Source organism: Peromyscus leucopus, chromosome X (genome assembly GCF_004664715.2).
Source record: "Peromyscus leucopus breed LL Stock chromosome X, UCI_PerLeu_2.1, whole genome shotgun sequence".
In the NCBI taxonomy this organism is placed as follows: Eukaryota; Metazoa; Chordata; class Mammalia; order Rodentia; family Cricetidae; genus Peromyscus; species Peromyscus leucopus.
This window is the reverse complement of record NC_051083.1, coordinates 33261018-33286260: the sequence shown is the minus strand read 5'-3', so window position 1 is coordinate 33286260 and position 25243 is coordinate 33261018. Positions and strand designations below refer to the sequence as shown.

The following is a 25243-nucleotide window of genomic DNA, read 5'->3' as shown; positions in this document are numbered from 1 at the left end:
ACTCTGAGGTTTAAAAAGACTGGCACCATTCCCAGTTTTCTCTTCCTGCTTCCTGTTTGTAGATCAAGATGAATGCTCTCAGCTGTTCTGCTGTCCTGCCTTTGCTCTGCCAGCATGGGCACTAATCCTCTGAAATTATAAGCCCAATTAAGTGTTTACTTTTGTAAGTTTCCTTAGGTATGGTGTTTTACCACATCAATAGAAAGTAACTAAGACACAAGAAAAAGAAACTAGAAGCAACTAGAAGAAAAAGAGAAAGAAACATGGATGAAAATTTCATCAAGGAAAAATGAGCTTGGAGGTAACTCCAATTTATCAAGCAAAATTACAATGGGAAGCATTACTAATAGGCTAGTAATTTGACTAAAAATGTCAAAAAGAATATTGGAGATAGAAGACAATGGCAAAGAAATATTACATTAACACATTGACAAAGAAAAATAAACAAATGTGACTACAATGGTCAAGAACCCTGGGACATGAGAAAGAAGCCAGGCATGAAGTAGAAAAAGGAACTGAGGTAAGAGCTAAAGAAATAGACAATCTATTCAATGAAATCATCATATAAAATTTCCTATGTCTGTGGATATTTAAAACCCTAAATAGGCATGGCCAGAGAAGAATGTCTATCTTAGTTAGGATTTCTATTGTTGTGGTAAAACAGCATGACTAAAAGCAACTTGACGAGGAAAGGATACATTTCCACTTACAGTTTGAGATTACAGTCCATCATTGAAGGAGGTCAGGACCGGGACTCAAACAGGGCAGGATCCTGGAGGCAGCAGCGGATGCAGAGGCCATGGAGGGGTGCTCCTTATGGCTTGCTCAGTCTGCTGCTTTGTACAACTCAGTACCACTTTTCAGGGGTGGTACCACCCAACGTGGGCTGGGCCCTCCCATATCAATCATCAATCTAGAAAATACACAAGCCCGTCTTATGGGGGCATTACTCAATTAAGATTCCCTCTCCCCAGATATTTCTAGGGATATACCCAACCAGCACACTATCCATGATGCTAAAGTGACACAATAAATAAACTGTTAAAAGCCACAAAAGAAAATTCATAAAAGCAGATCTATCAGAGAAACATCTGGCCTTTCATCACAAAACCCCAAATCCAAAAAGCATGGAATGATACCTTTCAAGCTCTGAATGTAAAAATCACTACTAACAAAGATTATTCCATCAAGCAATGGTATCATTTTAACGTGATAGCGAGTCAGGCTTGGTGGTGCATGCCCATAATCCCAGAGTTTGGAAGGCACAGGTAGGCAGATATCTGTGGTTTTGAGGCTAGCCTGTTCTAAACAGTGAGTCCCAACCTAGCCAAGGCTACAAGTGGTACAAGTGAGAACTTGTCTCAAACAACAACAAGAAGAAGAAGAAGTTATAGTCTCCAATTAATCAGTGCTGGGGAGATTGAATGTGCATATGCACAAGAATCAGATTGGATCTCTATTTTACACCATACACAAAAAGTCAACTCAAAGTGGATTAAAATCTTAAAAGAAAGACTTGTGTCCATAAAATTCCTAAGAAGAAAATAAAGAAGAACTTCTTGGAATAACAACAAAAGTTTCAAGATTTTAATCTTGACAGAGATTTCATAGATGTGATGCCAAAAGCACAGGCAACAAAAACATCGAAATGGGATGGAGAGCTGGACATGGTGGTACACACCATATGTTTGGGAGGTGAAGGCAGGGAGTCGGGAGTTTAAGAGCATCCTGTATACATAGTCCCCAGGAAAGCCTCCCTCACAAAAGACAGACAGACAGACAGACACAGAGGGAGCTAGTTCACTCAATTATGCTGAAGGAAAGGACACACATGGTAACTAAAATACAGTATTTGGTGGAGCAAACACATAAGCAGATGAGAAATGGCATAAATTTACAAACAAAAATCTTCCTTATTGTTTTATAAACTTCAGGTACCTCTAATGGTGAGGGGCACAAAAGCAATATTACATCAATAAATAAAGTGATATGGTAAGGTAGAATACCTAATAGGACAAATACAGGGCATTTCAGGGGCACAAAAAGCCCATAGAGAGGAATGTGAGAAGGCTTTCTAAAAGAAGGGACACATGACCTGAAGACTGAGAAGAACTTAGAAGAAGTGAGAATAAGAGAGCCAGCCCCAAAAATGTGACCATGGGAGAACTGTCTCCACTACCTATCTGGTGGTGGTGACATGGGCAGGGGAGAAGGTGCCCCCCACCCCCCATCAACACCTGGGGCAGGTAGAAGAGCTGGCCTTCTAGTCATAAGTGCAGGTGTGGGTGAGCCAGCCCCGAAGTTGTGAGTATAGGAGAGCTGTCCCCATTTCCCATCTGGTGGACCAACTCTACAGCTGCCCAAGCTCAGACCCAGGGTTATGACTTGGCCTACCCCAACATAGAGTCCTAGTGGGGGCCCAGCATCAACCGTGTAGTGGAGACCAGGGACCTCGAACCAGACCAATGACTCTGCAATGAACACTTGCAAGTAGAGATGTATGGACAAAGGGGTATATGGTGTGATTTGTTGGGTGGCATTGCAGTTTCCATGATGTATTTTTCTCATTTTTGTATTTTTCTCATTTTATTTACTTCCTTTTTTCTCTTGAATTTTGTTTTATCGGGGGGGGGTGTGCAGGGGTGGAGGGCAGATACAAAGGGATGGGAATAAATGGATCAAGATACATGATATGAAAAACACATAGGTTGACTGTTCTCACAAACATGCACTTCTACAACACTTAGCAATGAGTTTCTCTGTGTAGCTTTGGAGCCTTTCCTGGAACTCACTCTGTAGCCCAGGCTGGCCTGGAACTCACAGAGATCTGCCTGCCTCTGCCTCCCGAGTGCTGGGATTAAAGGTGTGTGCCACCACCGCCCGGCATGAACTGCATTCTTAATAATAATAATAGAAAAAAAATGTTGTGTCCATCTCTACAGGAGGAACTGGCTCTTCACTGCCTCCCTCTTCTCACTTCTCCACTCCCCTACTGGCTTTGCTTTCATTTTACAAATAAACTTCTTAGACAGGCATAGTGGCTTACACACACACACACACACACACACACACACACACACACACACACACACACACAACTTTAAACCCAGATTTTGGGAGGCAGAGAAGCAGATCTCTGTGAGTTCATGACCAGCCTGGTCCACATAGTGAGTTTTAGAACAGCCAGGGCTACATAGAGGGACTGCACCCTAAAAAAAAAAAAAAAAGCCCACAACCCCAAATTTATTATCCTAAAATGTTGGTTTCAGGCTCTGCTACTGAGGACCCCAAGCTAGGATATTTGGTTAGTTGGATGGTAGTAACAAACTCCTAAAAGACAGAAGGGACTGGAAAACGTTGGCTAACAGCAGAGGCAAGAGGGGGCATTGCAGGAAAAGCTCTCTTATTTCACTTCTTGGAACTGGCTACAGCTCTAATTTCTGCCAAAGCAAAGTACTTCTAATAGGTATCTGCCTTTATGAATCATGACACACCCTAAGGAATATGGTAGCATCTAGGCACAGTAGCAGGTTTGAATAGACTGAGAAATAACATTCACATATCTGCTTGGCTGGGAATGTTGAAGGAGTCTCTCTACTCATGGTCCCTGTTGCCTTCAAGTTCAATAGCACCAAAGTGATGAGAAATTAGGACAGACTTCCCAACCCTAGTAACTAGGAACTATCCTTCTAATGCCGGGGCCATAGTAGTATGCAATCACACCCAATTAATACATCCTGATTCTTAGTAGTTTCCTAATTGGGGTGCTTTTCCCAACAAATGCACAGAGATCTGCTAGTAGAAAACAAAGTATTAAAACATGTCTTTGTTTTCTTTATCACTAATTTTCTATTTCCATGTGCATTTAATCATGTATACAAAATGTGACTTTAGTAGTCTAGCTGTAAAAAAACATAAATGTCTATATCACAGGTCCATCCTCAGAAAAAATTTACTGCAACAGGGTTAATTTATCCAAAAACACAAAGAATTTTGATATAAAGGGCCCACTCTCTTTTGAAGAGACTAAAGGAATACCAAGTAATTGTATTTAAATAAATAAAATGGCTCAAGTATATCTCCAAGGATGAATTCTAGGTATTGAACAAACAAGGAGACTGCAAAAGACAAGAGAGAGGTTATATTTGATTAGTCACAGAAAGTAATTAAAAGAGCTCTTGCCAATGACAGGTAAGGGCCTTCCTGAGACCCAACCATTCACTTTACATTCCTGGTCAACTGAGCCACAACCCCACAGTAGGTAAGAGCCCCTGGCACCAACAACTCAGCCCACACTACTCAGGCAACCCAGTTTCCAATGCCAACATGTAAGTAATGCCCAGACCCAAACCAGTGGACTCAAACTTTCCCTATCTGCCCAGTTCCTGGTACTGACTTATAAGCAGTCCTCTACCTCAAACCAACTGTTCACACCTCTGCAGTTCCGCTAGTTCTTAACACTGAAAGGTAATGGTTCAAAGACCATTAGCCCCAGCCCCACACTCCCATTCAACTAACTCCAAATGTACAAATCTCAGTCCAAAACTAGAAACATTCAGAAAACATTTCAAAAATAATCTATGTCGTCCACGCTTAATAGCACTTAGCAACACATTCTGATTCGACCAGCAAAAAAAAAAAAAAAAAGAAACCCTCAAAACAAAAACAAAAACAAAAAATTATTAATCCCACAATATGGACCCAAATGAGAATGACTTCAAAGAACTCTCAGAGAAAGATTTCAAAAGAATGATTATAACTTTGTTCAAACAACTCAAAGAAGACAAAAGCAAAGAGATGAATGAAATAAAGAAGTCAATACAAGATATTAAAATAGAATTCAATAAAGAGAATTACTGAAGAAAAGCCAAACTGGAATGAAGCTAGAAATGAAAAACTCAATAATCCAAATAAAAACTTGAGTGGAAAGATTTATCAATAGAATGGACCTTGAGGAAAAGAGAGTGTCAAAGTTGGAAGACAAGGTAAAGGAATTGTATCAGTCAGTAAAAGACAGTAACAAATTTATAAAAATCTGTGAGCTGAACATGGGAGAGCTTTTGGACACCACGATAATCTATTACCATCAGATCATAGAAATAGAGAAGAATACTCCCATGCAGAAAGGTATGGAATATATTTTCAGTAAAATCATAGAAGAAAACTTTCCATACCTAGAAAAAGAAATGCCAATCTAAGTATGGCAGGGCCAGAAAAGAAATTCCTCATGTGTCATTACTTTTATAGTGCTGTGAAGAAACACCATGACAAAGGCAACTTGTAGAATAGTTTACTGAGGCTGACAGTTTCAGAGGATGAGTCCATGACCATCATAGTGGGGAACATGGCAGAAAGCAGGCTGGCATAGTGCTTAAGCAGTTGCTGAGAACATATCCTTATCAGCAAGTAAGAAGTAGAAACAGAGTGTGTGGGGGGGAACTAACTAGGAATACCCTGGGCTTTTGAAACACTCAAGCCCACTCCCAGTGATTGTCACACTCATCAAGGCCACACCTCTTAACCCTTCCCAAACAGTTCCACCAAGTTTGCAAACATATGGACCTAAGGTGGATAATTCTCATTCAAACCACCACATCATGACATATTATAGTTAAAATATTAAAAACACAGGATAAAGAATGGGTATTGAGCTGGGCGGTGGTGGCGCACACCTTTAATCCCAGCACTCAGGAGGCAGAAGCAGGCAGATCTCTGTTAGTTCGAGGTCAGCCTGGTCTCCAAATCGAGTTCCAGGAAAGGCGCAAAGCTACACAGAGAAACCCTGTCTCGAAAAACCAAAAAAAAAAAAATGGGTATTGAAAGTTGCAAGAATGATGAAGTCATTTGTATAAAGGCAGACCCATCAGAATAACATGATTATTTAACAGAAATATTTAAAGACAAAAAGGCCTGGAAAGATGTATTCCAAGTTCTGAAAGATCACAACTGTCAACCCAGACTATTATAACCAACAAAACTGTCCATTAAAATTGAAGAAGAAATAAAAACCAATGATAAAAACAGATTAAAGGAATTTATGACCATTAATGCAGCATTATAGAGGATACTTGAAGGAATACTTTAGTGTGAAGAGGAGGAGAAACACACCCAATAGGTCACAGGTAAAAATAAACAATACCAGGAAAGTCAATCAAAAAAAGATCAAAGGAAACACCACAAAATCAACAAAAGGATAAGAATTAACATCATCATTCAATAATAACTCTAAATATTAACTATCTCAAATTACCCAATAAAAAGATACAGACTAGCAGATTAGATCAGAAAACCATACGTAGGCACAGCAAGAAAGCACCAAACATAGCCAAACTTTTGGAAAAGAAATAGCAACTTTAGTAGAGAAAATCCCTGGGCCTCCTCGGATAGTACAGAACAGTGCCCAGCTAGGAAACCTTGTTGGGTTATATAGGGACAAATAGTAGGGGATGCAGCATCTCAGATACTAGAATAGACAAGTGGGTTAGCATGGAGATGCAGACAAATTTCTAAACAGTCTTATTAAATCAGAAGCACAGAGCCCAATACAGAGGTAAACACAGGTTACACAGAATGGAGACTCTATCAGGCAGAGGAGATGGGGCAGTTGTGGTGAGAAGTGTGCAGGTGTGGCTGATAGGAGTACTCAGCCAGCCATTAAGGGCTTTCCAAAAAGTGCTTCCGGTTTCTGTTTCTTAGCAAAACCAAATCTCCTTAGTAGGGCCAGGCCCTGGTGTGTTGTTGTTGGTCTTTTACTCTTTTTTGGGGGGGGCCACCACCCAGCTCCCAAATAAATCATATACAGAGGCTTATTCTTAATTATAAATGCCTAGCCTTATTTTGGCTTGTTGCTTGCCAGCTTTTCTTATATATATATTATTTTACAATACCATTCAGTTCTACATATCAGTCATGGGTTCCCCTATTCTCCCCCCTCCCACCCCCCCCCCTTACCCCAGCCCACCCTCCATTCCCACTTCCTCCAGGACAAGTCCTCCCCCGAGGACTGCGATCAACCTGGTAGACTCAGTCCAGGGAGGTCCAGTCCCTTCCTCCCAGACTGAGCCAAGTGTCCTGCATAAGCTCCAGGTTTCAAACAGCCAACTCATGTAATGAGCACAGTACCTGGTCCCACTGCCTAGATGCCTCCCAAACAGATCAAGCCAATCAGTGAGGTAACCCAAACCCAGAAAGACAGTTATGGTATGTACTCACTCATAGGTGGATTCTAGATATAAAATAAACAACAATCAGACCACAACCCATAGAACCATAGAGGCTATATATATAACATGGAGGTCCCTAGGACGACTGTGACATATAATAAATTTCAGTTTTACTCAATTATTGAAAAAAAATAGCCAAATGAATGGAAACACATGAACTATGAACCAAAGGTTGAGGGGCCCCCAGCTGGATCAGGCCCTCTGAATAGGTGAGACAGTTGATTGCCAGCTTTTCTTAAATTATCCTGTTCTCTTACTTCTGTAAATCTTACTCTTACTCTGTGGCTTGCTATGTAGCTGGGTGGCTGGCCCCTGGAGTCTTCCTCCTTCTTTGGCTACTTCTTCCTCTTTCCCAAATTTCTCCTCCTATTTTTCCTCTCTGCCTGCCAGCCCTGTCTATTTCTCCCTCCTGCTTCGCTATTGGCCATTCAGCTCTTCATTAGACCATCAGGTGTTTTAGACAGGCACAGTAACACAGCTTCACAGAGTTAAACAAATACAACATAAACAAAAGTAACACACCTTAAAATAATATTCTACAACACTTGTAGGACCTGGACCACCCCCTAAATATGCCATCAGCACTGTCATTTGGGGAGTCCTGTCTTGAAGGCCTAATAAAAACAAGATCTAGCTTTCTGTTGCCTCTAAGAAACACACTTTACCATCAATGACAGATACTAGTACCACCTTAGGGTGAGGAAAGGATGTAAAATCAAATAGGTCCTGAGAAACTTAATCTTGCCAACTACTAAATGATCTTGTAAGAGAGTCCTTCTTCAATCAAGCCTTCAAATGACTGCACCTCAGTCAACTCCTTGATTGCAATAGCTCACTTTCTCAAGTCGAGGACTGGATAAGTTGTGCCTGAGTCCTAAGCCACAGAAACAGTGCTATCACCAATGTGTGTTACTTTCAGTCACTGTCTTAGTTAGGTCTCTACTGCTGTGATACCCTGACCAAAAGCAATTTGTGGGGGAAAGGTTTATTGGTTCATCACCAGGGGAGGGTAAGGTAGAAACTCAAGCAGGAACCTGGAGGCAAGAACTGAAGCAGATGCTGTGGAGGAGTGCTGCTCATTGTCTTACTCCGCATGGCTTGCTCAGCCTGCTTTTCATACTGCCCAGGACCACCAGCCCAAGATGGCACCACCCATTGTAGGCTGGGCCCTCCCACATCAACCACCAGTCAAAAAAGAAAATGTTCTACAGACATGCCTCCAAGCCAATCTAATGGAGGCATTTTCTCAATTAAGATTCCCTCTTCCCAGATATGTATAGTTTTGTGTTAAGTTGATAAAAGCCAACCAACACAGTTACCGAAATGTTAGTCTGTTACATAGAAAACTATAAGGATTCCTCTGGAAATTAAGTGGTAAAAGGTAGATTAAGTCAACAGATCAGTTTGGAGTGCCTCTGAGTTTGCCTTGTTTTCTCTTTCAGTTCTTTCAGACTGGCATCAGAAACTTAAAATTTAGACCCCAATGAGATACACTATTCACCTACTAGTATGGTTCATTTTTTTAATATTAACAATGCCTAGAACTGACTAGAATGGTAAATAACTGAAACTTTAGTACCTTGCTGGTAGAAATGAAAAGTGGTATTATCCCTCTGAACAAGAGCTGGGTAGTGTCCCTGTTAGCTTTTCTATTGCTATGATAAACACTATTACCAAAGGCAGCTTGAGCAGAAAAGGGTTTATATGGCGTGAATGCCAGGATGACTGTAGGATGCCAAGGTAGGGACTAAAGCAGGTCAGGAACGTGGAGGTAGGAACTGAAACACAGACAATAAAGGAACACAGCTTCCCATGGCCTTCTCAGCCTGCTTGCTTAGATAACTCAGGACTACCTTCCCAGGAATGGCACTGGTCTCAGTGGACTGGGCCCTCCTACATCAATCATTAATCAAGAAAACGCCCCACAAATTTGCAATCTGCAGGCTAAACTGATGACCTAAGCTTGCGTCAAGTTGACAAAAAAACCCAACTAGCACAGATAGTTATTTATAAAGCTGAACATATACCTACCATATGAGAACAGTTTTACTCCAGAGCAGTTCCTCTAGAGAAATCAAATGACTCACACGAAAAGCTGTCTACAGATTCAGATAGCAAATACTGAAAACAACCAAAGCAGGCAGCCAGAGTAACGCACAACTGTAATTCAAGCAATTGGAGAGTGTGGACAGCAAGACCAGGAGTTTAAGGCTAACCTCAGCTATATAATGAATTTCAAAAAGCCAAAGCAAAACAGGCTGGAGAGACAGCTCAGTGGTTTAGAACACTGGCTGTTCTAATAGAGGACCTGGCTTTAATTTCCAGCACCTACGTAGTGACCCACAACTGTATGTAACTCCAGTTCCAGGGAATCCTATGCTTTTCTTCTTACCTCCAAGGACACTAGGCATGTGTATGTGATACACATACATGCATGCAGGCAAAACACCCATACACAGAAAACAAAATAAATGAATCTTTAAAAAAAAAACTCAATGCAAAAGAAGAACAAGAGGAAAAGCACAAGGAATGCAGCCCATCTTTTTCTCATCTAACAGATACTTGCTGGATCTGTTCCAGCTATGAAACACGGACACAATGATGAATCAATTTATGGTGCTCTGCACTACATATTCACAGCAGGATGAAGGGCATGGGCAGGCACACTTTTTTTTAAAAAAAAAATGAGCATATAAATATGCCTACATACTACTGGAGTCCACAAAGAAATTAGCTATGCCTGGGAAAGCCAGGAAATGTTTCATGGAGCATAAAAGGTAGGAAAGCCATCCCAAGGGTCATGAAAGCATCTTAATATGCAATCCCTCCTGTGATTAAGGAATAAATAGTGTATAGAAGGTGGGGACATTAAGCTGGGGAGGTAGGTTAGTGACAACTGTGAGCATTCTTATAAATCACAGCCCAAAAAATTGGAATTAACCTACTGGTCAGGAAAGGTAATTTCAGGATGTCTAATGGGGCTGGAGTAGATAACAGCCTGGGTAGAAACTACAGACGCTGCAGAGAATTTTGTATCTAAATAAGGCAGCCGCTACTTGCCAACAGCCCCATCTCAGGCTACCATCCAGAGATTTTGGCCCAGTGTTGCCTAATGCAATTTTTTTTCAAGAAGAGCTAAGCATACTTCTATATGCATGATCTTCTATTTTTAAATGTCCACATGAGTACATTTCAGCACAATCAGGATGCCATAGATGACAGGGTACATCACTACTTTATGTACTAGTAAGAAAGAAAACCATCAGCAATCAAACTGTGACACTGTCAATTTAAAGACAGTCCCAAATCAGAGATGCTAAAATGTGAAAAAATATGCATCTTAGAATCAACAAAATACAGTGATTTTCCTTTCCTCAAAACCATGAATAAACTGTTTGGATTCATTTTGAAGCTGCCGGATTGCACTCTGTTTAAGTCCAGAGGATCCTGAGGGTAATCTGATTAAATTCAAGCTTTAGGACAGTCACTCTGGGGGTCAGCTGGTGATGAACCAGGAAAAAGCTGGCAGCAGGAAGACCAATGAGGAGGCTCCTGCAATAATCCAGGAGGCTGAATTAAACCCCCAGTTGTGGGTATGAAGAAGAGGGAGGGGTCAAATGTAAGAGTTTTGTGTAACAAGTCCCACAAGTCTACAAGTGAGGACCGGAAGTGAGGAAGACAGAAACATCATGGAGGAGTCCAAGGTTCCTAGTTTGGAATATACAGATTCATTATTTGTCCAACAGTATTTACTAAGTGTCTACCATGTGCCAGGTGCTGTGGGTGTAATGGTGGGTGAACAAACATGTATAACTTACAGTCTAAGAGATAATAACTAGATTTGGGTACGGTGAGACTTCACTGTTCCATGTCCCATAGGTAGTAGAGGCCTAGGTTTCAAGGCCAGGAAATTAACTAGGTCTGAATAAGGAGCTCATGGGTTGTAGATAACAGCTGAAATACTTAGGGAAAATAAGATGACTGTGAAGAGCATGGATATAATAGAGTAAAAACACAACACTAGGGAACCAAGATGTGTGTGTGTGTGTGTGTGTGTGTGTGAGAGAGAGAGAGAGAGAGAGAGAGAGAGAGAGAGAGAGAGAGAGAGAGAGAGAGGAAGAAGAGGGGGACAAGGAGGAGGGGGAAGGAGGAGGAGGAAGGAGCAGGAACAGACAGGGAGGCTAACAAAGAATAATCTGCAAATAGGCTGAGGCAAGTGGTATCTGTCAACCAAGGGAGACTCTCAGTACCGTGTGAGTGACACCTACCTTTATCTACAATTCAGCACAGAAGTCATTACTTGGCAACATACAATTCCAATTTTCAGAGTCCATGGGTGTTTTGCCTGAACTCCAAGTAAGCTTATCAGAACTGCTTCTTATTTAAAGAGCTATGATATTTTAAGTGTTGCTACAATCTGTTCCTTTATCCTGTAAGTGCTTACATTTTGCACGTATCTCAGTTTGACATCTAGAATATGAGTCAATAGCAGAGTGATGGTAATTCCCTATTTCTTCTTATTTTCCTTCTGTGGGAGCTCAAACGTGCCATTCCAAGACAAAATCGAAGCAGAGCTTATGTGGGAAGGCATGTCCCTTTCATGTGAACACAATAGGTGGAAATGACTTAGGCATAGACATCAAAGTAGCATTGCAAGACCATCATGACAACATTCTTGTACCTGAGATATGTGAGGCTACTCTGGTCCTTCAGACTCATCAGGAAAGCCCTCAGACATCTCCAATTCAGAAGAGTGAATAAGCAGGCCTAGAGCTCTGTGGGTAAAGTCATATGCTGCCAAACCTGATGACCTGAGTTTGATTCCCAAGATCTAGATGGTAAAAGGAGACAGCCAACTCCCACAAATTGCACTCCGACCCACATGCACTTGGGCGCGCGCGCACACACACACACACACACACACACACACACACACACACACACAATTTAAAATATTAAAAAAGAAGCAGGCCTAGAAAAGTTACAAAGACTCCCCAAAGTCAAAGTCTTGTAATTTAGTAGCTAGTTGGTACTTTTTCCATCACATCAAGATGATGCAATTTCTGCCCTGTACATATACATTAAAGCATATACTTAAAACATGAAGTTCACAAGAGTTGGGCCCAGTTAACCAGAGAGGAAGCAGATGAAAAGCTCAAATGGTCCCTTGCCTAGCCAGTGCTCACTCACTGCATCTGTCTACTAAGGGTTCTTACCATTCCCTCTAGGTTTTATGTTCCACACAAGTTCAAGGAAGCTAGACTCCTAGATCTTCATTTTAGCGGTGGCTGAATCTTTCAACCTGGAGGTTCAGGACACAATCCATCATCACGTTTACAGGTCTTACTTAGGTTTCCTCGGCCTTGTCTGGAATCTTTCAGAGAAGAATTCTAGAATGACTCTTTAATAGGTTGCCTTGGCAACCCCACAATGTAGGATAGAGATACGACAATATCCGTCAATGAAATATGGGCAACATAACCCAGATGAGAGAACTACCTTTGGCTTATGAAAAGTTTCCTTAAGGTTTCTTTGGTCATCATTACCTCCCTGTCAACCATGTGTGTGTGTGTTTGTTCATGAACATGGAAAAATAAAGAACAGTTTGTTTCTTAGGAAAATGTCAAAACCATTAGTTAAAACATGCCCTATGGAAGAGCCATAGCTTTGTGTTAAAAATTCTTTCTACTTCTTCAGATGACAGAGTTTATGACAAGGCCTTTGAGAAAATTTTTAAAGCGTTTTCTTTTAAAGCACTTATTCTTGTCTTGGCGTCATTCATATATCCATTCAACAAGTATTTGTGGAACATCTTTTGTATGCTACATACTGTTGTATGTTCTACCCCTAAGGTAGAACAGTTAATAAAAATTAACAAGGTCTCTTCCCTCCTGAAGTTTAAAGCCTTGTGGAGAAAATACATATTAAATAATTAAAATTTGAAGTTGCAAAAAAAACACAGTACAAACAAATCAGGGATGCATATTGCAAGACTAAATTAAGAGCCAAGGGAATGCTGTGCATGATGGCATACACATTTACTCTCAGCATTGGGGAGGTAGAGGCAGGCAGAGATTTGTGAGTTCAAGGCCAGGCGGGTCTACAGAGCAAGTTCCAGGACAACCAAAGTTACATAATGAGACCCTGTCTCAAAAATTAAAAAAGAAGAAGAGGAGGAGGAAGAGGAGGAAGAAGAGGAAGAAGAAGGAAAAGAAAAAGAGGTAAGGGAAGGCTCCTCTGAAGGATGAATAGGGTTTAATTAAGTGAAAGAGATGGAGTAGAATGCACACACTACAGGGAAAAGGGGCCAGCTAAAGAAACCCACCCTGACCCTGGAGCCCAGAACTAGGGAAAGAAACACAGCCTAGACCTGAGCCAGAGGAAGAAACATTTTATCCCTGAACCCAGAACTAAAGAAACATGCCCTGACTCCGAGACCAGTGCCAAAGAAACACACTTTGTCCCTAGAATCAGAGCCAGTGAAAGAAATATGCCCTGGCCTTAGAATTAGAGCCATAAAGGTAAGAAAGGCCAGTGAAAGAAACACAGTTTGGCTCTGAAATCAGGGCTATCTCTGCCCCTGGCCAACTGACCAGTGAAACCAAGCAATTACAAAGCAGGAAATCAAGCACCCCGACCCTGGAGCCCAGAACCTAGGAAAGAAACACACCCTGGATCTGAGACCTGAGCCAGAGAAAGAAACACTTTATCCCTAAACCCAGAACTAAAGAAACATGCCCTGACTCTGAGACCAGTGCCAAAGAAACACACTTTGTCCCTAGAATCAGAGCTAGTGAAAGAAATATGCCCTGGCCTTAGAATTAGAGCCAAAAGCTAAGAAAGGTCAGTGTAAGAAACACATTGACTCTGAACTCAGAGCCATCTCTGCCCCTGACCAATGAAAGTAACCAATCCCTGAGTAGGAAAAACTAATCAATCCCTGAACAGAAAATCTTCTCCCTGGAGAAACTCTGCCCCCAAGAGATCCTATATAACCACTCTGCCTGTTCAGCTGTGGGCTGTTCTTTCCCACCCTGGTAGAGGCAGCCACTCTCCTGGACGACTCCTTCCCAAAAAAATCCCTGTCTCAAAAGAGTCTTGGGTGTGAATGTCTTCATTTGCTGGTGCGGAGAAGAACCTTGCTGAGATGTCCCTTAGTGGACTGAGCAGAAAAAAACTTGCAGAGACATTCCCTTAGCCAGGGCTGAGAAAGGCGGACCTGAACAGGAGAACCTTGCTGAGACATCCCTTAGAGGACTGAGCAAGGAGGAGCAAAAACATAGCAACTTTTCAGAGGCCGAGGAGATAGCTGCATTTCTGCAGGGTTTTCCCCTTTAACAGAGTGAAGCGAAAGAGGCACCATCTTGGGCAGGAGAAGGAGCAGAGCTCGGCTAGGAAGCCCCCTTAAGTGGGGACTGAGCAAAGCTTAGCTGTAGGGGCTCTCCAGGAGAGGAGCAGGATTGCTATAACCTGCAGGGAGACCATCCCCCACCCACCAGGTATAGCCTGACTCCCGAACAGTCAGGATACCTTTCCCTCCTGAGCTGTCACTAAGCTCCAGTAGGCCTGACTCCCAAACAGTCAGGATACCTTTCCCTGCTGAGCTGTCCTAAAAGCTCCAGGCCGGAATCTCCCAGTCAGGTTACCTTTCCCTTCAGGGCTGAGCTGTCCCATTGCAGCTCCAGCTGCCAGAGCTGTCCTAGCAGCTCAAGGTGTCACCTGACTCCCAGAACAGTCAGGATACCTTTCCCCCCAGAGCTGCAACACTCGCCTACACACACACACACACACACACACGTGTAATGAGTCTTTTTCTGTCCCGCCAGCCAGCTCCCAAATAATAACATCGAGACTTCTTATTAATTATGAAAGCTTGGCCTATAAGCTTGTCCCTAACTAGTTCTTATAACAGATTAACCCATTTATATTAATCTATGTTCTATCACATGGTGTTACCTCTCTTCCAACTTGCACCTCCTCTTTCCCCTCTGTATTTCCTGGGGTCTCCTGCATGCATAGATTCATCTCCTACTTCCTCTCTCTCTGCCTGGCAGTCCCACCTATCCTTTCTCCTGCCTAGCTATTGGCTGTTCAGCTCTTTATTAAGCCAAATCACAGCAATATGTCTTCACAGAATGTACAAATATCCCACAACACATAAGTCAAGGCCTCTAACCTGGAGCAGGTAAAGAGAGTCTAATTTGAGGTCTTTGAAGGAGGATGTTTTCTAAGGCTGAGTTGTTTGTTTTCCAGTATGGGAGGGTTGAACCTAGGACTTATGCGTGCTAGATTAGTACTCTACCACCCCCACGACCTCCACCCCCCACCCCCGCCAGTGCTTGCTTGTACTCTTCCCTCCCCGTGGATCTCTGAGACAAGATTTCAGTTGTTTTCAGAGTGTTGAACACTGAATGTTCTCTGAGTTCACTCAGGCCGTTCTCAGACTCACTAAGTAGCACAGGCTTGTCTTGAACGCACAGTGATTCTCCTGTCCCAATCTCCCTAGCTGGGGCTGCATTTCAATAGTACACAACCATGTCTATCTTTTTCATGACTTTTGAAGTCAAAGTATATTACACAATTGTCTTGAGAAATGTTACATTGTATAGTTAGTAATATCACCAAAATAGGGTATTCGTAATGTTGTGAAACTTCATTAATTTGTCCCAGTGAGATAGATGGGCTGTCATTCTTATTCAGTGAAAGGCCCAATTTACAAAATAGTTTTAAGGAAATGGAATATAAAGTAATCTGATGTTATTAACTGCTAGAAACTCCTTATATTTAATGACCTGTTCCCCTTAACAGGTCCAGAAGGGCTACTGGTAACTAGAATTTTCATTTTCTGAATGAAGCTCTGATTTCATGAAGCTAAAAAAATGGCCCTTTAAGCCGGGTGGTGGTGGCGCATGCCTTTAATCTCAGTATTCGGGAGGCAGAGCCAGGTGGATCTCTGTGAGTTCAAGGCCAGCGTGGTCTACAGAGCAAGATCCAGGACAGGCACCAAAACTACACAAGAGAAACCCTGTCTCGAAAAAACAAACAAACAAAAAAATGCCACTTACAACCTTTAACAACTCATATAATCCCCTCTGGGCCTCAGCTTCCTCATTTTAAGAATGAGCACTGGCTGTTTGTGCAAAGGACCTGGGTTCTATTCCCAGCACCCACATGGCAGTTCACAACCCCCTGTAACTCCAGTTCTAGGCGGTGCAACACCATTGTCTGGCCTCTGAAGGCACTACATGCACATGGTGCACAGACAGACATGCATAAAATAAAAATATTTTAAAATGAAGATAATATTTAAAGAGAACACTTTCAGTAGAAATTTATTATAAGTGATAAAGTGCTACATATGCCTCAGATATTTCTTGGCTTCATATCACATAGGATTAAAAACAACAACAACCCTTTGGTGTTCAACTTCTGCTGTTTTATTAATTGAAGCCATATACTTCCTCTAACCAATATACTTGTAAGATGGTATAAGTAGTACCTTGTTTATATTAGTCCATAAATACAATTATTGTTATAAGACCAGCAAGTGTTTCCTTGACCTCCTTGCAATAGAACCTCAATTTTCCTTTTTGAAGTCAGCCTTCTCCAGATTCTCAGATGTATGTTTTTGCATTAGATTAATACCACTCCACACTAACTGTGTGTTCTGATGACGTATGCCAATTAATATAGTCCACTTCCCAAGCAATGTCAATTGTTCAAGGCTGGGCATGTATCTCAGACCTAAGGCAGTTAGCACATCCTCTTCTACTAGAAGATTTGAACAAAACACACAACTAGAGAGGGAACATAAGTGAATCTCAGGGCTCCTGAAAAGAGAATTGGGACCAAGATTCAATGTACTCACCCAAGTATGGTGCTCTGAGCAATGCTGCCCCAATAAGGACAGTCTACTGAGAGGGTAAACTTGATACTTGGGGAAGGGGAGACCAAAAGAAGATCAGAGAAATGGAACTGGTGTATAAATCTCTGTATAAACTGGTGTATAAATCTTACCTTGGGAATTTCAAATCAGATTTGTTTGAAACTTGTTTTGCAAAATCATTTGGGATGGCATGCTCTTTCGTTTGGAATTACAGAAATTGCTATACTTGTATGTGCAAGATCATGCATGTGCACATGTGTAAACGAGGGTCAAAGTCAAACATTGGGTGTCTTAATCATTTCTCCATCTTATTTTCTAAAATGTCTTCTTTAGTGTGTGTGTGTGTGTGTGTGTGTGTGTGTGTGTGTGTGTGATGAGTGTGAGTGTGGTGAGTGTGTGTGGTGACTGTAAGTGTGTGTGGTGAGTGTGTGGGGGCTTCCATGTGCCATGGTGCATGTGTAGAGATCAGAGGACAACTGCGTGGAGTTAGCCTCCTTCCACATTTATATGGGTTCCAGGGGTCAAACTCAAGCTGTCAGGCTTACATGGCAAGTGTCTTTACCTGTTAAGCCATCTCACCAGCCCTCCATCTTATCTTTGGAGAGTGTCTCTCTCTCTGTCTCATTTGCACTGAGACTACAGGTGCACACCACTACACCATTACAAGAAATCCAGAGTCTGTTTAAAGGGTAAAGGAATTTATTAGGAAGGAAGATTCTCTATAGAACAGACGTAGGGTCCTGGAAGGCCAGGGTACAGTCCCATGCCGTTCTTCTCCCTGAGTCTGTCCCAGCATCCAAGCCCACAAGAGGGAGATGAGAGCAGCATCCATGCATCTCAGGTCTTAAGGGTAGCCCTGAGGCCACGCCCCAGGGGCAGGTACTTCAGGGTATAGGTAGGTAGGACAGTTACCTGCTACATCTCTAGGGGCGGTGCTTCAAGTGCTTCAAGGTCATAGCTAGAACAGATATGAGCTACACTATATCAGGCTGTTTACATACGTGCTAGGAATCCAAACTCAGGCCCTCACGCTTGCATAGCAGCAAATACTTTACCAACTGAGCCATCTCTTTATCCTCAAAATCTATTTTTTTAAACACATGGACTGCTTGTCTAAAAGGAAACTTCCTTAACTCTGATCGAGTGGACCTATTTAATGAAAGCTAGAGTTGAGCTCAATATAAATTTATGTCCAAATCACCTTTTCCAGGAGAAAAGTAAAAATCAGCAATGAAAATCCATAATCAATTTGCAATTGTATATATTCATTCAAATCTCTCTTTGAAAGGAGAGCGCCAGTCAGTTGAAAGTGTGGTTTTGTTTTTTGTAAACATGTCCAGGAGAACTCCATTAAGAATGGATGTGCATCTGGGTTTTAGAATGAACATTGGACCCAGAGGCAGCTCCTGGAAACTAATGACGAATAGTAAAATAATATTCGCAGACAGTTGTCATGGCAGCTGGCTCATTTTGCACAAAATAGAACCCATTGCATTTTAGCAGGCTTTAGCAGAGGAAAACTGCTAGCCTGAAGACAGCCTTTAACTGAGTTTTTTTGTGTTTTGTTTTTCATCCATTCATTGATCTTGGTTTTATTATTGCACATAGCCTTCAGACTATACTCTAATTGTATTTTTAAATCCCAAATATTTTAAATCACTAATAAAAATACACATATGATTTGGGTTGAAGAACACCTGCACCACTCTTGAAATCTTTCCATCAGGCTATGGAGATCAGATTAGCAGCAGGTTTGACTGTGTGCACAGTTGAATTCATGTGGACACTTGAACAAGGCAGTAAGTGCTGAGGAAGTAGAGGGACCAGCATATTTCACTGGTTGCTTTCAGATGTTGCCCTTTAAGTCATGCTCCATGGAAGTAGGGAGTAGCCAATTTTTCTTGTGTCTACTTACATGGTCCCAGGGAGTGACCTTAGGAATTAGAGGTAGCCCAAGACAAGTGAGAAAGGGGGTGACGAAGTATTTGGGGATGATCTATTTCTAGAATGTCTGTTTGTATATAATCTCATCTCATTGAATGTGATTGTAGATAATTTTAAAGATTATAAATAGCTAGTCTGGAGAAGAATATGATAGAGTACTTCACTATTAAGACAGGCTCTTGCCTATCAATCACACTGTCTCCTATGCCATCTGCCTTTTTCTCTTTGCATTTCTTTTTTCAGATAAAGGACACATGGCCCTAATTATTATAAAAATCAATTTATCATCCTAAATTAGGAAACCCATACAAGCCATTATCTTCCATTAACATCTTAGAACAAATTAGTCCTTTGAATCAACTAATGTTCTTTAAACTTCTTGAAATGGGCCATGCCCGAGGCTTAAAAAAAAAAAGCCCTCCCACACCATCCAACACTGTGATCCAAGACATATTCCCCACATAAGCAGGGACACAAAACAGTCCATCAGCAGCTGGTAAGCAGATTAAAGACAGGGTCAAAGTGATATAGGAAACAGCTACCAGTGGGAAATGTGGGAATCAATCATCAATCAGTAGGGTTGGATTTTCCCTCATATAACTGAAACTCCCACTAAACAGTGAAATTACAAATTAGGGGGTTTTATTTTTCACCATGTAACAAGGAGTCTGCTAGTAGGAAATGCAGCTGCTTTCCTTCTTTCAACCAAACCATGTAGTTTTTTTCTTAATACTTGTCCACACGTGATCACAACGGCCCGTCCGCTGCCAGCATGACATGCACATTCTGGACAGAATGAGAATGGCCACTTTTAGTAGGATTATGTTTTAGTTCACAGTGGTTCTCATAGAGCAAGGTCAATGTGCAGAACTAATGCAAACATGGCACATGCCAATAGTTTACTTCCTTTTAAAGAAAATGTTTTGGACGCCCACAGTCCTCTGATTGGCCAGAATTATGTCACATCATCTTTGCCAGCTGTGAGGGACATAGGAAATCAAACTGTTTTAGTGAAACATTGCAAAATCAAAATTACGCTGGGTAATGCCGAAATGAAGCACAGCTTGGGGAATTTAAACATGGCCTGGTTTTCAAACCCTGCTCCTTTACCAGCTGTGTGACTGAGTTGAGTTGCCCAGTTATTCTGTGCTTTAGTTTTCCCTCCTGAAAACCAGACATAATAGTTTTTTCCTAGGGCTGTTGTGAGAATTAAAGGAGTTAATTCATTCTCTGACCTCTGCCCCCTTCTCTCTCTCTCTCTCTCTCTCTCTCTCTCTCTCTCTCTCTCTCTCTCGATAATGTTTTTTTTTTTTTTTTTTTTTTTTTTTTTTTTTTTTTTTTTTTTTTTTTTTTTAAAGAATGAATACAATTTATCTAGATCAGGGTTTTTCAACTGTGACACTTCTGTCATTGAGGCCAGGTAACTCCTTCTAGTGAGGAAATCTTCTGTGCTTTGGAGGATGTTGAACAGTATCCTTGCCCTTTATCCACTAGATGTTAACAGCATTCTTCTCCCAGTCATGACAAACAGAAGGATCCCAGGCATTATCAAAGAGGCCTTATACAACATTCCCTCCCCCAGGGCATTTGAATTGTCACAATGAGGTGCTGAGGGTGGGTGCTATAGTCATTCAGTGACTAGAGGCCAGGGATGCTACAAAACACATTAATGCTTATTACACAGTCCAGTCCACAGGGCTGTGATGAGAAAACACTAAAGAAAGAAGTATATGAGCCAAAGAGAGGGGCAGGTGGTCCTTGTAGTTCTCTTCAGATTGCTTTCATTTTTTCTCTCTCCAGATTTGGGGAGGAGATACAGGTGGCATAGGGAGAGGAGACTGAAACTGTCTTGTGGGGGAGTGCCTTAGTTACTGTTCTATTGCTGTGAAGAGACACCATGATCAGGGCAACTCTTATAAAAGAAAACATTTGATTGGGGACTTGCTTACAATTTTAGAGGGTTAGTCCATGATCATCATGGTGGGGAACAGACAGGCATGGCACTGGAGCAGTAGCTGAGAGCTTTACATCCTGATCCACAGGCAACAGGCAGAGAGAGAGAGAGAGAGAGAGAGAGAGACAGAGACAGAGACAGAGACAGAGACAGAGACAGAGAGACAGACAGAACAGACAGACAGACAGACTAGGCCTGGTGTGGGCTTTTGAAACCTCAAAGCCCACACTCAGTGACACACCTCCTCCAACAAGGCCACACCTCCTAATCCTCCTCAAACAGGTCCACTAACTGGAGCCCAAGAATTCAAACATATGAGCCTATGGGGGCTGTTCTCATTCAAACCACCATAGGGAGGTAGAGAACAAATGCCAAAAGTAGCCACCATGCTGGACTACAGGACTCACTTGAGGTATGTAATAATGAGTTTAATATAAAACCTCTCAGCCTGGGGTTATTTTTTCTTGGACCAGAGGCAGTGTATCAAGTTGAATTGAAGAGATTCTACTTTTGCCAACAGTTTAAGGAAGCAGCCCATTGTACACACCTGTAATCTCAACATGCTGGAGGCAGAGGCAGGTGTATCAATGCAAGTTCAAGGCCATCTGGTCTTCATGTCAAGTTCCAGGCCAGCCATAGCTTCACAGTGAGACCCTGTCTCAAAAAATAAAAAACAGCCAGGCATGGTGGCACACGACTTTAATCCAAGCACTCAGTAGGCAGAGTCAGGTGGTCTCTGAGTTTGAGCTCAGCCTGGTCTACACAGCAAGTTTCAGGCTAGCCATGTTTACATAGAGAGATCCAGTCTCAAAACACTAATAAAATGAAACCGTGTGTGTGTGTGTGTGTGTGTGTGTGTGTGTGTGTTTGTGTGTGTGTGTGTACATGCATATATATCTGGAAGCAATGAAGCAGACAAGAAGTGATAAAAATGGCCAGAGAACCTGAGCTGAATAAGAAGACAGATAAAAGGGACTGTGGAAAAACGAGACTCAAAAGCAACAAGAGTGTGTTACACAAGGTAATTTCAAGGTGTTTTGAACATGGCGAGCTAGAAGAAGTAAGGTAAGCTCTGTCATGCTGTAGCTGTGATTTGCTTTCCCAACTAAATTCTCAGTTCTCATTAAGGATGGAGCGAGACAGTCTGCAAAGGCAATTGGATAAACTAGGCTTCCTAACTGGGGCTAGGGTTTCTTAAATGAAATTGCTTTCCATCAATAAAGCCAAACACTAGGGAAGCAACACAAACCATTGAGAAATCAGGGAACTTCAAACAAACCTCTGAGGTGACTTCTAGTCTTCATTATTAATTTATTTACATATCTTTTCCTATATTTGTTCAGATACTTGTAAGTACACATGGGGGTGTCAGGCCTCACATATTTAACTTACAAAACTGAAACTCCAGGCAAAACTATCACCATTGGAGACCTCACCAAGTTAAAAGTCATCAGCAATTGTTTTAGCATGCTCATAGTTCCTACTTCTGAGAATCTTGTTTAAAAATTGCAAAAGAATAAAATATGCATCTCCACTTCCCTACTTCCACACAAAGGAAATGCACAAGAGATCAAACCACTCTTAGGAGAACATGAAGCCTTTATGGACTTGATCCTTACACAGCCTCTTAAGCATCAATCAGCAGTGTGAGTACCAACCCAGCCCTACCACTCATCAGCTGCAAGGTCATGGACAAGGTACTTCAACTCCTCTGCTTCAATTCCTCCAACTTAAAAATGGAGATAGTAATGCATGGCTACCTCACAGGGCTATCACCCAAGGAAAAGGTCAGAGTACTTTGTAAGCTATCTTGTACTTGGCTAATAATAGTCATTGTGACCACACTTTGAGAGGGACAAGGAGAGTCTTCCCTTCCAGTTAGAATGGAGAAAAGGAAGAGAAACCAATTTCGGCAAAGACACAAATCTCTGTTGCATGCATTAGTGGAGCTCCGGCTTCATTTGTCCACAAAGTGTAAGTGTAGGGACTTGGCTAAAACCTACACCTGGCAAATGACCCTTATAGACAAGGGCAGAGTTGGAAATCTGGGGACAAAGCAAAGCATTCCCTAGAGATACAAACTAAAACACAACTGGTAGGTGTAATTTTAGGGCCAATCCTTGGCCATCTTATTTTGAATTAATAGAGGGTTTGGAAATAGGTGGGTCATAGCCACTGAGGGGTAGGAAGAACGGCTTTTGTAAACTCATTCTTCAGCTGATGGCTGGCCACTCATGACTAACAACTAGGCATCAAGTGCTCAAAAGGCCTCACAAAAATGTGTCAAAGAAAAGACAGGCTGGAGTGGAGGACATAGCTCAGTTGGTACAGTGCTTGCCTAGTATATGTAATGACCTCATAAAACTGGCCATGGTGGCATGGGCCCGTAATCATAGACCTCGGGAGGTAGAGGCAGGAGGGTTTGAAATCATCCTTGGCTACACAGCCAGCTTGAGGGCAATCTGGACAACATGAGATCCAGCCTTAAAAAACCAACAAACTCAGATAATATCACTAATGGTAAGCTTGCCTGCCTTTAACTAGGTCTGTGAAGAAGCAAAAGATGACTGTCTTCATTTTTCTGTCTGGAAAATGAAGGTGATATTTAGATTCACTGTGAAAGTAGAGATGTCTGGTCCAACCCTTGTATTTCATAAAGGAGATGAGAATTAGCATGTTGAACTGATCATTTTGCATGTACAGCTTGTGAAGGGAGCTAAAACTCCACTCATCTCCACATTTATGTCCATTCCACCCTCACCCCCACCCTACCATTCTCCTCTGTTTTCTCCAAATATAAATACACAAGGGTGTTATTTATAATCAGTATCCTATCTCCATTATCCTGCCAGCCTCAGAGGAAGATGCCGAGAGAAAGAACAACCGCCACCCCACAGGTCATGTCCATCAGGATGGTTAAAGACATCTTCAAATGGTTTTTAGTAGGTTTTCAAGTTTGAGGGTGGTGAGCAATCCTAGGATGGTGACAAAGATCCACCCAGAAGCCCTAAAGAAGGCAAAATGACACAAATAAGCAAACAACCCACCTGAGAGCCTTTGGTGATGGGGAATCCCCAGACCTTAGATTCCTTGAAGCAGGGTCAGAGCGCTGGGTGCAAGGCTGTGTGGTCACCATCTGAATTCTTCATAACCTAACAATCACGAAACAATCATTTTCCTTTGGCACCAGGCCTCTCAAGCTATGTGATGTGGCTGGTGCTATTTTCCCCTGTGACAACCACAAAGAGTTGGCCTGCATACAACCGCTGCTTCTAGCCCTAGACAAGCGAGGCTGAAGGAAAGCCCTGAGAATTTGATCCCCTTGGTGACTTCAGGAAGGGAATAACGTTGGGAGAGGTAAGGGGGCTGCAGCCTTGGACCGTTTCCAATCCTGGCAAGTCAGATGCCATCATAAACATGACCCCAAGCACACTCTGCAGTGCCTGATTCTTCTTCAGCTTGGGCAGCCGCGTTCTGGTCTCACGCCCAGAGCTAAGAGCCTAGACGCTGCCGCGAGCGGCGGACTTTTTGATGACTTCAGTCCGGTCGCTCTAAGTGGGAAAGGAAGACACAGCTGAGGATAGATAGGTAAGACCCCACCCTTCGGAGGGCCTCGCCGCTGCTGAGGAAGTTTGGAATCAGGAAGTTAGAGGGACCCAGGTTTCAGGTGGCCGCGACGCTGGGGCCACGAGGAGGGCTATCTGCTAGAACTCCTGAGCCTAAGGGTCAAAATCTGGCTTTGAACTCCGCGCCTCTGAGGAGGGGCGGGGCTACGGCAGAGGGCAGGGTTTCCTGTGGCGCCTCTGCGTGTGGCTGCACCCTCTGAAAAGGCTTGTAACCAAAGAAGCGGGCACGAGGGTTCCATAGTGTAGCGGTTATCACGTCTGCTTTACACGCAGAAGGTCCTGGGTTCGAGCCCCAGTGGAACCATGGTAGTGGCTTAAATGTTTTTCATAAGTAGCCTGCATAAAATCAAAAACTGGAGACTGTTTTTCTCTTTCTTCTACCTTTATTATTCCTAACAGCGTTATATCGCTGCCTCTGCTGCCAGATCCGAGAAATAACCCAGAGTGGAGGCGGGGCGGGTTGGAGCCTCGGCTGCTGTTTATCTCACCTCCGAGGTGCTCCGGGGTACTTCAGGAGCGCCCCGCAGCAGCCCTTCCTCCCGGAGCCGGAACAAGTTGACCGCCAAAACTTCCCACGAAAATGTGTCAACAAAGCCACTCTTTGATTGCA

General features: G+C 42.5%; 1 protein-coding gene and 1 non-coding gene across 2 annotated transcripts in view; one reads left to right on the top strand and one right to left on the bottom strand.

The window, feature by feature from the left end:
• Ppef1 (protein phosphatase with EF-hand domain 1) overlaps positions 1 to 12575 on the bottom strand; it is a 124933-nt gene extending 112358 nt beyond the window's left edge. Inside the window, exon 1 of the mRNA XM_037199093.1 lies at positions 12440 to 12575. The gene's annotated coding sequence lies outside the window, so the exon portion shown is untranslated. The remainder of the gene's footprint in view (positions 1 to 12439) is intronic.
• A 12289-nt stretch (positions 12576 to 24864) lies between these two features.
• Positions 24865 to 24937, top strand: Trnav-uac. The gene has a single exon. It is a non-coding gene; the product is annotated as a tRNA-Val (tRNA).
• Positions 24938 to 25243: the final 306 nt, after the last annotated feature.